General features: G+C 40.7%; 1 protein-coding gene across 4 annotated transcripts in view; it reads left to right on the top strand.

The window, feature by feature from the left end:
* Window positions 1-738: 738 nt before the first annotated feature.
* Window positions 739-12,783, top strand: part of grik4 (glutamate receptor, ionotropic, kainate 4) — a 352,270-nt gene continuing 340,225 nt past the window's right edge. For 3 of the 4 annotated variants that reach the window (XR_011516045.1, XR_011516046.1, XM_054742697.2), the window contains exon 1: window positions 739-1,892. The gene's annotated coding sequence lies outside the window, so the exon portion shown is untranslated. The remainder of the gene's footprint in view (window positions 1,893-12,783) is intronic. The other variant, XR_011516047.1, reaches the window with a different exon arrangement.

Here is a 12,783-nt window from a genome sequence, read left to right as displayed (position 1 = left end):
TCACCTCTGAGATCAGAGGAAGAGAGAAGGTATGGTGAGTACAAGGAGAGGCACAATTCAGTTATTTAGAAATGATACTGTCAGCTCTCCAGTACTCATTAGTGGAATCAAAGTTGGAGACTATTTAAATTTTAAAATGTCACATTAATGTAAAAAGTTGTCTTAATATTTATTGTAACATAACATTTTGCTGAGCTCTGTTTGCTGTAGAAGGTTTTAGTGAGGGGTTTCTTTATTCATTTTCTAATCAGTTCATTATTCAAGATCTGGTTCTGGGGTGCCAAGTTCAAGAAGGAGTGCTCCTCTGTCTCTGGGATTTGCATAATTTTTTTTCTTTTTTTTCTTTTTTTATTATGGACATGATACAAATCTCATGAAGATGGGCAATGGTCTGAAGGACATTCTCCTTTTGGATCATTTCTGTTTTTGTCACTAAACCCTGATTCCTGCAGACAAAGTTCCTATCCATGGGAATTTCCAATTAAGATCTATAGTCTCCAATTTGGAGGAGCTGATTCTCATCCCAACAGTTTCACATTCACACAAGTTTTGATTTGTTGTTAAAAATTAAAGCAAGACCAGAAGTGAATTTGAATATATGGTTATGTCAAGAACATAGAGAGCAAGGTATTGTGGGCAAAACTACTACAAACGTGTTTCAGTGAGACTTAGAATGAAGAAACCAAACTGGAGGAAATCTGGCACACTATGTTTTGATACAGATTTTTAAAGCAGCAGATTTCCAACAGTTGCAGGGTTTGCGAGTCAGAATTATGTCAGTTATTTTAAATTTACCACGTCTTTTTTTACTTGACATTTTTTAAAGTGATGAGTCATGATTGTGTGTCAGTTTTAGAGTGGGATTACGGTGGTGACATTCCTTAGAGTTGTCCACTCACTCCCATGAGTTACATCAAACCTTCACCTGTTACCAATGTATTTAGTGCATATGATTCAAATACGTGTCATACTTTAAAGTTCCATCCCCCATTTTCAAAAGTGCTCATTAGTGACCACCCCTTGAGTTATAATGAGTAAATAAGTCCAGCGTGCAGGCAGAGGCATTATGCGCTGTTTGCACATCCAGAATGAAGCAATCTTCAGTGCTCTGGACTTTTCTCCACCCTGTCGGTGTTTTCTGTTGAATTTTCCTGAAGGTTCATCATCTGTGGACTTTTAAAGGCTGCCGATAAAGTCCGGAGTTTTTTTTTTTTTTTTTTTCCACGTCTGGTCAGCCGCTTTGAGAGGGGAAAACGAAAATCTCCTGCTGATTGTGTCTGGACCTTCGGAGTTACTCCCGGACCAACTCGGACGGTGCAGCCGAATCCACAGCTCCTGATGTGAGCGAGGTGCTGAATGTTGCTGAGTGCATTTGTTCAGAGCAGCGCTGAACAGACCGATGCCTTGCTGTCTTTCTGCGCTCTTCCTTCAGAGGATGCGGGTTACGCATCATCACCGGCTAGAATAAAGCAACACATTCCACCTAGGCCTTTCGGATTTTAATGCTTTTAAGAGCGAAGACGGACCAGGAGACAGAAAACATTCTGTTGGAGAGAAATCGACTGATTTCTACCGGAGATGAAGTGAAGAGGGATTTTTTCACCACAAAACTCCGCTGAATGTGAATGTTTTCTCCTTGAATCGGCTCTTGTCCCGTGAAGCGGAAGATGGTGTGATCGTCCGACTATCTGATTCCACAGGACTCTAATGGGTGACGCATTTTATCTGTTCATCTATCTATCCAAAGAGTCTCAGTGAAGAAGGTGCGGAGGATCCGGAGGAAAAGTGAGTTACTCCGCATTAACGCCTTTCATGCTAATCGGCGTTATTTCTGCAGTCACGAGCCAAACTACAAGGAATTTGGTCTTAAACCCAGAGAAGACACAACACAGGTAAGGAAGCTGGATCCTAATGAGGAAAACGATGCTTCCTTTTAAAGCAAATCAGTGTAAAACAAGCTCATTCCCAGTTTTGAACGTGCCAGGCTGCAGCGGACACCTAGCTCAGGCTCCTTATTTAAAACAAGTTGATGTGTCAATTGTGTACACTTAATAGATGACTTGAATTTTTTTGAAAATGACATTTGCTTGATCCTTCTGGTTGAAGCTACTGTTTCCTGTGCCAGCTGAACTCTGGCTGTGCGCACATTGTTGAATGCGGGGCTGAACGGAATCCATCCTTGTGAAGCTGAGTGAAGAGCACACAGTTGTAGTTGGAAGGAGGCGAGAAGCCAGGACATCGCAGTCGTGACGGATGATGGGGCGCGTGCACAGAAAAAAAGTGAGACAGATCTGAGTAAATGCATTCTGTTGCTGATCCATAGCTGACGTTAACAGGAAACTGTGCGCTTGTTTGGAGAGTGGACTTTCATTTGTTAGAGGGTTTTGTTCCTCAAACATGATTAGAGGGACGATATTAGCGTGATGTAAAAAGACAATGGGGTCATTTTTGGCACCGCCTTGTGGCTTAGTTCAGATCCTGTTGTTTGCTCTACCGGTGGTATCTACAGGTTGATCGTTTATAGCTTAATGGAAGAATCATTTATGATCCATGATATGTGCTGTGAAGGGGAAGTATGGTGTTTATAATGCAAATGACTCAGGAGCTGATTATTTATGCAAATAAGAATTCAATCTTGTGAAAACAGACTTTTGTGAATTCAAATGGTTTACAATAGTCACAGCTACTGAGAACTGACAGCTGCACGTTGTTGACACACAGTCAGCTCATTCTTTGCACTTGGTTGACCTCAGAATGAGAATATCTACTCAACCATATGTTTTGTTGGCTTTCTTAACTTGTGGTCTCATGAAGCATTACAATTGTTTCTAATTAATGAATCAAGATATGTTTTTTCATTTATGACTGAAAATGTGCTTGTTCATTTTAGCAAGCTAAGCAATGCATTGATGCCCTGCACAAGTAAGAGGGAGAATACTACAGTGCTAATAGGTTGTAATCAAACAAATGTGTTTTTTAAATGTGTGAACACTTTTAACACACCACATCTGATTTTGGAGTTTAGCATTGGAGTCAAAGTAAAATGACCCAATAACAAAACCAATGCACAGCAGCCTTATTGATTTACCCCTTGTTGGTCTGTGTTACGCCCCCTCTCTGCAGGTCTAGGATGATGAGGGGACTAACACAACTCCAAGAAAATAGGTGTAGGTGTGTAAAGGACGAGGAGGTTTGAGTAAGAACAAAAGGATTTATTAACAAAAGGTGTCTGTTGTCTGAACAGCAAAGAAGGCTTAACAGTAATAATAATAATAATAATGAACTAAAACATAAGCAGTCTCACTGCGTATGAAAAAAAGTCTTTCTGCCAAAACTCAAAAATATCCCCGGCTCAAAAGTCCTATTGGGATAAAAAACCACCAACATTAGAAAACTGACCCTAGGTCAATTAAATCCTACTAAAAGGATAATTAAGTCAAACTCATCTGGCAAACGCCCCAAAATGGCTTTACCATTAGCAAGGCGTTCCTTGGAACACCATAAACAAATAATGAGCGAGGGAGAATCTCAGGCTACTCCTGGATCTCTAGCAACAAACTTAACCCAACCTTAAACCCAGCAGGAACGGAGTAAACAGCCTTAAACCCGACTGGTAACGGTAGCAAAGTGTCTGTGAGCTGAGGAGAATCTCTGGCTACTCCAGGATCTCCTCGATGTCTGCTGCGTTCCTCCTTTTAAAGAGCTGGGAGCTGCTGGATGAAGATCAGCTGCTTTCTCTGCTGGCGTGCCTCTCTCCGAGGTCCTGAAAGGGCGCTGGAGCGCTGGAGAGTGTGAGCTGGCCGCTCCTGGCGCTGTCCCTGGTGCTGGATCCCGTGCAGCGGGGACAAAAGGCTCAGGCTAGGATGAGAGGACGGACCGAGGGGACGAGGGTCGTCACAGTCTGGTGTTTCTAAGCTAAATGTGTGGGTGTCAGACCATTTTAACCATATTTGGAGAAGAAATTGTTTACTTAAATAACACTTCCAAACACTTTGGAGTAATATATATTGAGGTACTAATTATTTTTCTCCACTGTAATAGATTTTTTAAATGTTTTTAAGTTTGCTTTGTTGTATTATTAAATGTTAATTACAGTCATGTAGTTAAAGAAGGAGGATCACATCATTTTACACTGAACCATGTTTTCAGTTAGGAGTTTTTTTGTATGAATTTGTTTTGGGAGTTGTTTGTATGAAGTCATTCTGTTTCTTCTTCAGCTGGCTAGCCATAATACTTTAAGGCTAGATTATTCCCTCCAGAGCTGGATGGATGATGGTTCACTTTGTGTTTTTGTCTGAGCAGAGTGGTCCTTCTTAGTGTTACGCAGGAAAATGTGTCCTGTTTAGTAGAATGTTAAATGTTAATCTGTGGAGGTTCAAGAGTGGCCAAAATGAAGAGTCTAGGACTTCTCTGAAAGGTAATTTCACATGATTCATATGAATTCATTATTTCTTTGAACTTAAAGCCCACATTCAGATGAATAAAGGGACTTTATAATGATCAAACATGGTTTCTGTCAGACACCCAAAAAACCTAAACCGCATCTCAACTGAACTAAAGTTAAGAACATTTTTAAAAAAAGTATGTTCTGTAACGACTTTGGCTCCAACACAGTTGGGTAGACAGTGTGCTATTATAATCTGGTGGCAAATCAAATATTATTTTCTGCTCCAGGAGAAATTTTGTTCCAAATCGCAGAGTTTTTGAAGCAGTAAAAACCAACAAGTGGAAATTAGTGATTACAGTGATCAGTTCAGCCATAATTGAACGTTGCTCAAATTACTACCTCTTGCGGTCAAACTGTGAAATACTTTGTTGTGAGAAGAAATATAATCCTACTTGTGAGTTTACTTATAAAGTAACGGAAATCAGACCTTGAATAAAAATCATGTTGTGAACTTTTACTGATTGAAAAAAATATATCCTTTCATGTGGGGGTACATTTTCTAATTGTGATCGTCCATCAATAATGTTGAAATAATAGTGCTGAGGCTGATCTGACTCTGTTTATTTTTTTTTGCCAATTTACACCAAAGTCATCATGAGAGACAAGTAAATCTAGTCTAATCACAGCTTGTTTAAAATACATCATTACAGCTGACTGTAAACGAGGAGGCAAAGCAAGGCCCACCCAAACAGTACACGCAAAAAATAAAATACTCAATAAATGAATGATTCCACCCAGAAGTCAACAAGAATAAGAACTATCTAAAAATATCAAGGCTCAAAGCCCTGAAGGTCTGGGAAGAAAGGAGCGGTAATAAAATCGGGTCAAAAGCCATGCAGAAGTAATGCATTTTTAAGCATGATTTGAACTCAGTGACTGAGTCACCCTAATGTAAATAGGTAAGGTGCTTCATAATTTGGGCGCTGTGTGAGAAAAAGCTTGCTCGCTGTGAGATTTGTAGGACCTCTTAGGTGTTTTCAGAAGGCTCTGGTTAGCGGACTGGAGGGAGTGTACAGGAGTGTAAGGTTTGAGCAACTCATGGAGGTAGAGAAACCATACCGTACCTTATCGCACCATATTTATTTATAGAGCACATTTAAAACAGCTGAACAAAGTGCTTGAACACAGAAAGGGGGCAAATGTAAAACAAACAAAAGAGCAGTAATCCTACGTTAAAATGAGCCCTCACAATCAAATGATTTACAAAAGGCTGGTAAAACATAAAATCAAGAATGCAACCAAAATTTCTAAATGAGCCGAACCACTCGAAATAAGGTGAGGGTCAAGATCTTATACTGTCCAGTGAAGCTTGGCGAGGATGGGGTGATGTGGCTGTGTCGATCAGTCCTGTGTGTGTGTGTGTGTGTGTGTGTGTGTGTGTGTGTGTGTGTGTGTGTGTGTGTGTGTGTGTGTGTGTGTGTGTGTGTGTGTGTGTGTGTGTGTGTGTGTGTGTGTGTGTGTGTGTGTGTGTGTGTGTGTGTGTGTGTGTGTGTGTGTGTGTGCGTGTGTGTGTGTGCCTGCTCTGTCTTCTTGATCCCCAGTGAGTTATGGAGCATGGCTGCTTATACTGAGCCAGGATTCTCTGGAGGTTTCTTCCTGTTGAAAGGGAGTTTTCCTCTCCATTGTCGCTGCATGCTTGCTTAGTATGAGGATTGCTGTAAAGTCACTGACACCAGTCAGTGAATCGATGCAATTTGCTGGGTTCCTTATATAGCAAACTTTTTTTCTGATTGGCTTAATGAACTGACCTGTATTGGAATGTTTATTATGTGAAGTGCCTTGAGACAACGCTTGTCGTGATTTGGCGCTATATAAATAAACTTGAATTGAATTGAATCATAAGAAATCGAGCAGCCACACTTTGGACTCTTTGCAACCTATCGAGGCAAGTTGCATTTGCCCCAAATAGAGGTGAATTAGCACAGTCCAGGTGAGGTGTAATAGAGGTATGAATGACTGACTCTAAGTGTGGCGGCTTTAAGATGGGTTTCAGTCGAGAGATTCATTGAAGCTGATAAAAGCATGATGTTACTGTAGCGTTAACTTGAGGTGACATGGTCAAGTCAGAGTCTAGCTTATCCTCCAGACTAGTAACAGATGTGTTGAGGGACACAGGGGGGAGTGAAGGAGTGATCAATGGGTGGGAAGAGTGTTCAGGATAGAAATTGATGGTTTCAGTTGTACAGTAAACATAGGTGTGAGAGTCAAGTGCGTAAAGCTGGCAGTCATTGGCGTAGAAGTGGTATTTTACCCCATGCTTGACCATGGTTTATAAATACCAGAGTCAGTATTAAATAATTTTTCCATTTTTTTTAATCATTTTACCCAAACTTTTCATTTTATGCCGGTTGTGGTCACATCTGATACAAAGGAATAGTTGTTTTTAATTGACTCCTGTGGTCCTGTGTGCTTTTTAATTTGCATACCTGATTTTCTTTCTACTTCTTCTTTTTTCTTCTTTTTCTTTTTCTTCCTCTTCCTCTTTTTCACAGATTTTGTACCAAAAAGGAATGGCTGGAAATTAGTGTGGTTTAAATCTAGTCACAGGCCGCCCGTGTCCATTGATGCAATGAAAGCAATTATGTAAATATTTTTCTGTCTTTAATCCACTTGAAGGATAATTTGTCATCATGGAGAAATAAGATGATATCATCTGCCTGCAAGCTAACTTTACAACTGTCTTTATACTTGGTCTTCTGAACATAGATGGTGTTGTTTAAACATCTGATTTTTTTTTTCTTTCTTCAAGCACAAGATTATTTTTCTTTAGACCATCTCATAACCATTCACTGATCGTCTCAGCTGATGAGATGTTGCTCAGTAATAAATGGACAAACTAAAGTTTTCTGGTATTAGATATTGCCTTAAACTCATTTTGGTTGTAGATAATTGGCTCTGGAAATTCCATGCAAACTTTCTGAAAATAAAAATGAACAATTAAGATAACTTTAGAAAAAAATACTTCAGTTATATTCTATGAAAGATTAGATGATGAATAAAAATAATCATTAGTGTATTTTCAACAAAAGAGTGAAGAGCTCATTAGAAGAAATCACTTCCAAACAGTATCTCCACACAATTACTGTGGTTGTATAAATAAAAGGTCAGAATTATGGGATATATTAAGAAATGTGTAATTCTCAGGTGTACAGTTAAGTTATCATTAGGTAATAATCTCACATGGTATGATGTTGCTCTGCTGGGATTTAGAGACCAAACAATAAACTGTCCTGCTGTGTTTCTTTGCAGAGCTAATGTCTGTGGCGTGGTGCAAATAAATTATGCAATAGTTGGTGGAAGGCTTACAGACAAATCTGATGAAATCAACGTCCCGATTAAAGTTGACCTAGTTAGGTTAAAGTTGACCTAGTTAGGTTAAAGCTGACCATTTTTAAGAACAAGTATTCATCTGGTTTGCTCTGACCTGAATTTTAATTGATCTTAACTTCCATTCATCCATCCATTCTCTTCCGCATATTGAGGGTTGAGTCGTGGGGGCAGCAGCCTATGCAGTGAGGCCCAGACTTCCCTCTTCCCAGCCCATTGGCCAGCTCCTCTGGGGAATCCCAAGACGTTCCCTGGCCAGCTGAAAGACAAAGTCCCTCCAGTGTGTCCTGGGTCCTCCTTTAGATCTCCTCCAGATTGGACGTGCCCAGAAAACCTCACCAAGGAGGCATCCAGAACGTCTGACCAGATGCATGAAACACCTCAACTGGCTCCTCTTGATGCGGAGAAGCAGCGGATTTACTTCGAGCCCCTCCTGGATGACCAAGCTTCTCACCCTATCTTTAAAGGAGAGCCCAGCCGCCCTGCAGAGAAAATGTATTTTGGCCTTTTGTATCTGCGATCTTGGTCTTTCGGTCACTAACCAAAGCTCTCAACCATAGGTGAGGGTAGGAACGTACATCGACCGGTAAATTGAAAGCTTCACCTTCTGGCTTAGTTCTCTCTTCAGCTCGACAGACTGGTACAACGCCCACATCTGTCACGTTGTGGGCTGGAGGAGTTGGACCCAATGCGCAGATACCCAGAATGACACAAGGCAGGAGAGGATGTAAAGGAAAACATTCCTTATTTAGAATGAAGCCGAAAACCTAGAGACCTAAGAGAGGGGGAACAAACAACGCTGACAAGGACAATGGACCAACAACACATTGAGACGCAGACATGGCTATATACACAAGGGCTGGGTGATTAGGGAATTGTACACACGTGAGACTAAAGCCCTTTTCAGATTGACATTCTGGAATATGTGTGGACGATTCAGTCCGGTTTTTAACCAGAATTGTGTTTTCAGACACACCACTTTTGTACCTGAACGTGTCCTTTCGGCTGCCTTCACACAGCAGGGAAAAGTTCCAGATGTCTGAGGGGGAGGGGGTGCGAAGGCTGTACCCAGATATTGCGTAAACATAGTGCAGCGGGCGTGCATACGTCATTTACCCAAACAAAGCCATTCAGTCAAACATGGCAGACAAAGAGATAGAATTCCTCTCACTGATCTGACTTATGTTAAACATAATTCTACGCGCACAAAGACACATAAGAGACCTGGATAATGAAGCTCAATGGTTAAAGGAATCACAGAAGTGGTGTGAAGCGCTCTGTCACGCGTCTAGGAGACGGTACCGAAGGAGGCGAGCTGCCATGGTTCGCCGCATGCTACAGGAGCAAACTATCTAGGTGCGCACAGCGTCCCCCGGTCCCCTTCTCCTCCCCTCCTCCCTGTCAGAACTCGACCTCACCAGTGTGAAGCAGCCACCCTGTCCGTGACAAGTCCGGTCCTGTTACTAAGGGCTTCGTCCGGTTTAATTACGGAAATGTTATCCGGATGTTTGTATTCAGACACAAAGGTCTTAAGGACAGAGTCCCGAACATTTCCGTTTTTCATGGCCTGTCTGAAGGGGGCTTATTAAACAGAGGAGGAGCACAACGGAGCAGGGGAGGAAACCAGACCTAAAATGGGGAAGGGAGCAAGTGAACTAAAAGGAGAAAACTGACTGGAAAAAACACTAACAGAAGACTAATGATAAAAGGTGACTAGGGGAAAAGGGAAACCTAGAGAGAGACTGGAGGGGCTGGGGAACCACAGGAACAATGAAACCTTGGGGGAACACCTAAGGGAAAAAACCTGGAGTGGGCTGGGGAACCCAAGGAGACACATGAGGGAGATGCAGAACGCAGACCGTGACAACATCACTGCAGATGCAGCACTAATCCACCTGTCGATCTCTCCCTCCATCTTTCTCTCACTCATTAACAACACCCAGAGTTACTTAACCCTCTCAGGCTCAAAATAAGTTTTGATGAAAGGTCGAACAACTAAGTCCTTCAGGGGTACATCCGAATAAAAAAATGCTCATGAAATAGGTATGTGGACTAACCAGGTAGGTAGGTAGGTTTTAACTGTTGCAAATCTGCAACCCCTGCCTCCAGAGGGTTAAACTCCTACACTTGGGGCAAGACCTTGTCTCGGATCTAGATAATGCATTCAACCTTTGTCTTAACTTTAGACCAAGAAAGTGCATAAAGATTTGTGTTTTTCTTTTCTTTATTTGTGTGCATATACTAGGATTACATTCACTTGAAAGACTGCAGATGTTGAAGGTTTTTGAAACATTTCGACACATGCATTTTTGCTTTTTCAAATGTACAACAGCAAGAGAAAAGTCTTTTTGAATCTGTCCCTACTGCTTTGTAATCCTTTTATAATTACTCTCCAACTAATAATCCATAGAAAGCTATTTTCAACATTATTGGTTTGTTTTCACATTTTCTCTCCAGAATTTCCTGATCCATTCAGTTCTAGTTTATACGTCAGCCAGATGTTAAAACGTAAACTGAATTTAAAAACATAAAATGAACATGTTTAAAGTTTAGATTTTAGTTCAGTTTATTAACTCATTCTTTTGTTTAGTGCTTATCTGTTTTTATTCATTTTTCTAGGTGCATGATTTGAACAAATTGAGTAGATTTTTATTCACATGCCGGTTAGAATAATCTGATAAAACAAAGGCTGATTCAGGCTTTTAGTTCAGTATGAAAACATAGCAGCAGGGTTCTTTTGAACTAAGACTTTGCTCCAAATTGAGTCAGATATTGACTGACGCTCCAGTTTCCCCTTACAGTTGATCATTAACATGCCACATAAGATCACCTACTGCCTGCGTTAAGCTTAGCAGATGTATTTCTTATTTTCTCAGTGTGTGCATGTTAAAACTGCATCTCCACACAGTAACATTGCATCTTTAGTCAAGTTAACAGCCACAGAAGTCAGGCTGATTAAAAAGTCGTTGCTAGTATACTGTGAAGGTTCTCAGTCATCCAGGTTATGGTAATCCAAAGGGTTCAAATGAAGGCAACTGGACTTCTTTGGTTTCTTGAAGACGTTTCGCTTCTCATCCAAGAAGCTTTGTCAATTCTGAGTGGAATATGGGAGAGTCAAGCTTATAAGATGTAGCTGTCTGTTGTTTCTTAATGAGTAGAAGCTACTTATGAATATCCCTCCTCCCTCCTTCCTGATAAGTTGTTGAGCTCATTAGCCTCTATTGTGAGGGAGTCTTTGTATTGATTATAGATACAGGATGGTATGACCTAGACTGAAACTATTTAGATTCAGAGGTGCATTACACGTGCTGGAAAGGTGAAACCTGAGGCTCCTCCCCTATTTAAAGTATGTTTTTCATGTTTGACATAGATAGCTTAATTTACTCCTCTCTCAAATCATCTATCTTCTTTGTCCAGAATGTGTACTTTGTCATCTTCAAAAGTGTGTCACTTGTCCTTCAGGTGTAAGTGGACTGCAGAGTCTTGATGTGAAGAGATGGCTCTCCTGTGTTGTACTTAGGGGAAACTAAAAAACAACTACACACGCGCATAGCACAACACAAGAGAGCCACCTTTTTAGGACAAGAGTCTGCAGCCCACTTATACCCAAAGGACAAGGGTCACACCCTCCTGCATCTAATCAACGCAACGACTCCCACACAAAAGATGTGAACGACCCCGACGACTCATCAGGAGGTAGGAAGGAGGGGTATTCATGGGTAGTTTCTGCTTGTTAAGCAATCATAGACAGCTACAGCTTATAAGCGACTTTCTCATATTCAAGTTAGAATTGACAAAGCACCTCGGATGAGAAGCAAAATGCTTCAAGAAACCAAAGAAATCTTTTTGCCTTCATTTGAACCGTTTTGGATTGTTGCTAGTAGAAAATGATCAAAGCAATTAAAAGCAATAAAAAAAAAGAAAAAAGAAAGAAAGCTGGTTAAAGCTTTTGCAGGATTTTTTTTTTTTTTGTATTTTGTTCACCTGCAAAACCTGAAGTATTACCAGAATGCTCATTACTAACAGGTTGTTTTAATACTTTTCTCTCAGCCTTCAGGATGCTCACTATACATTTTACAATAACAGCAAACTCTGTCTCTAATGCTGCATCTGATACAGCTGAAGGTTAATTATCATCAGTCACTCTCTGAATCACAGCGAGGGACAAAGTGAAAATAATTAGTCCTTAACAAAGTCTCCTATTAAGCAGGAAGGATGAAAAAATGTTGTGGAGTTTGGATCTGGCCTGCCTCATTTAACCTGCTGTCACTGCAGGATGCTCACAATCAACATATGCAAATTAGCAATAAATAGGAACATTTTTGCTTTGTTTCTTTCGTTGTTAATGTTTTGCTTTTCTGGGGAGAAAAATTCCAATTTCATCCTTGCTATCACCGGTCATGTTCAACATGTGCATAATAATAACAGAGGTGGACAAAGTATTCCTTCAAGGATTGTCTAACAGTGTCCTTCACTTTATAAACAGTCTCCTGACAATAATCCTCCCCAGGTTTGGGATGTTTATTGATTTAATACTCAAGATATTTAGGTCTCATCTTTGAGAGGTTGAAATCTATAGGTGGTTAACAACAACATTGGAGTAGAGATGTCATGATATTAGAAGATAAAGAATGCTACAGCTTTTTATAGACCCTTTTACTACCTACGTCATCAAAAGTTGCGCGTGCAGTCTGGCAACGAGAGTGAAGGCTTCCTCGTTCACACTCGATACTAAAACAGCGTTTTAAACCCTTTGTTTTGAAGTTCTGAGCACATAAAAATGTCGGGTTGTTGCGTGTATGGATGCCAGAATCGCTTCTCTTCAAGCAGTGGACTGAAACTTTACAGAATTCCGAAGTTCTACATTTTTCCTGCTCAGGTCTTTCCATGCACATGCCTGAGATGTAACTGCAGCCTCTTCTGTTTTTCCCATCCTAACACAAAGCTCAACTTTGAATAAAATTGCTGCTGCGTGGCTGCAGCATGACCCAAGTCTGGAACATCAAAAT

Source organism: Nothobranchius furzeri, chromosome 13, assembly GCF_043380555.1.
Source record: "Nothobranchius furzeri strain GRZ-AD chromosome 13, NfurGRZ-RIMD1, whole genome shotgun sequence".
In the NCBI taxonomy this organism is placed as follows: Eukaryota; Metazoa; Chordata; class Actinopteri; order Cyprinodontiformes; family Nothobranchiidae; genus Nothobranchius; species Nothobranchius furzeri.
The sequence above is the reverse complement of the archived record's forward strand: the minus strand, read 5'-3'. Positions and strand labels throughout refer to the sequence as shown.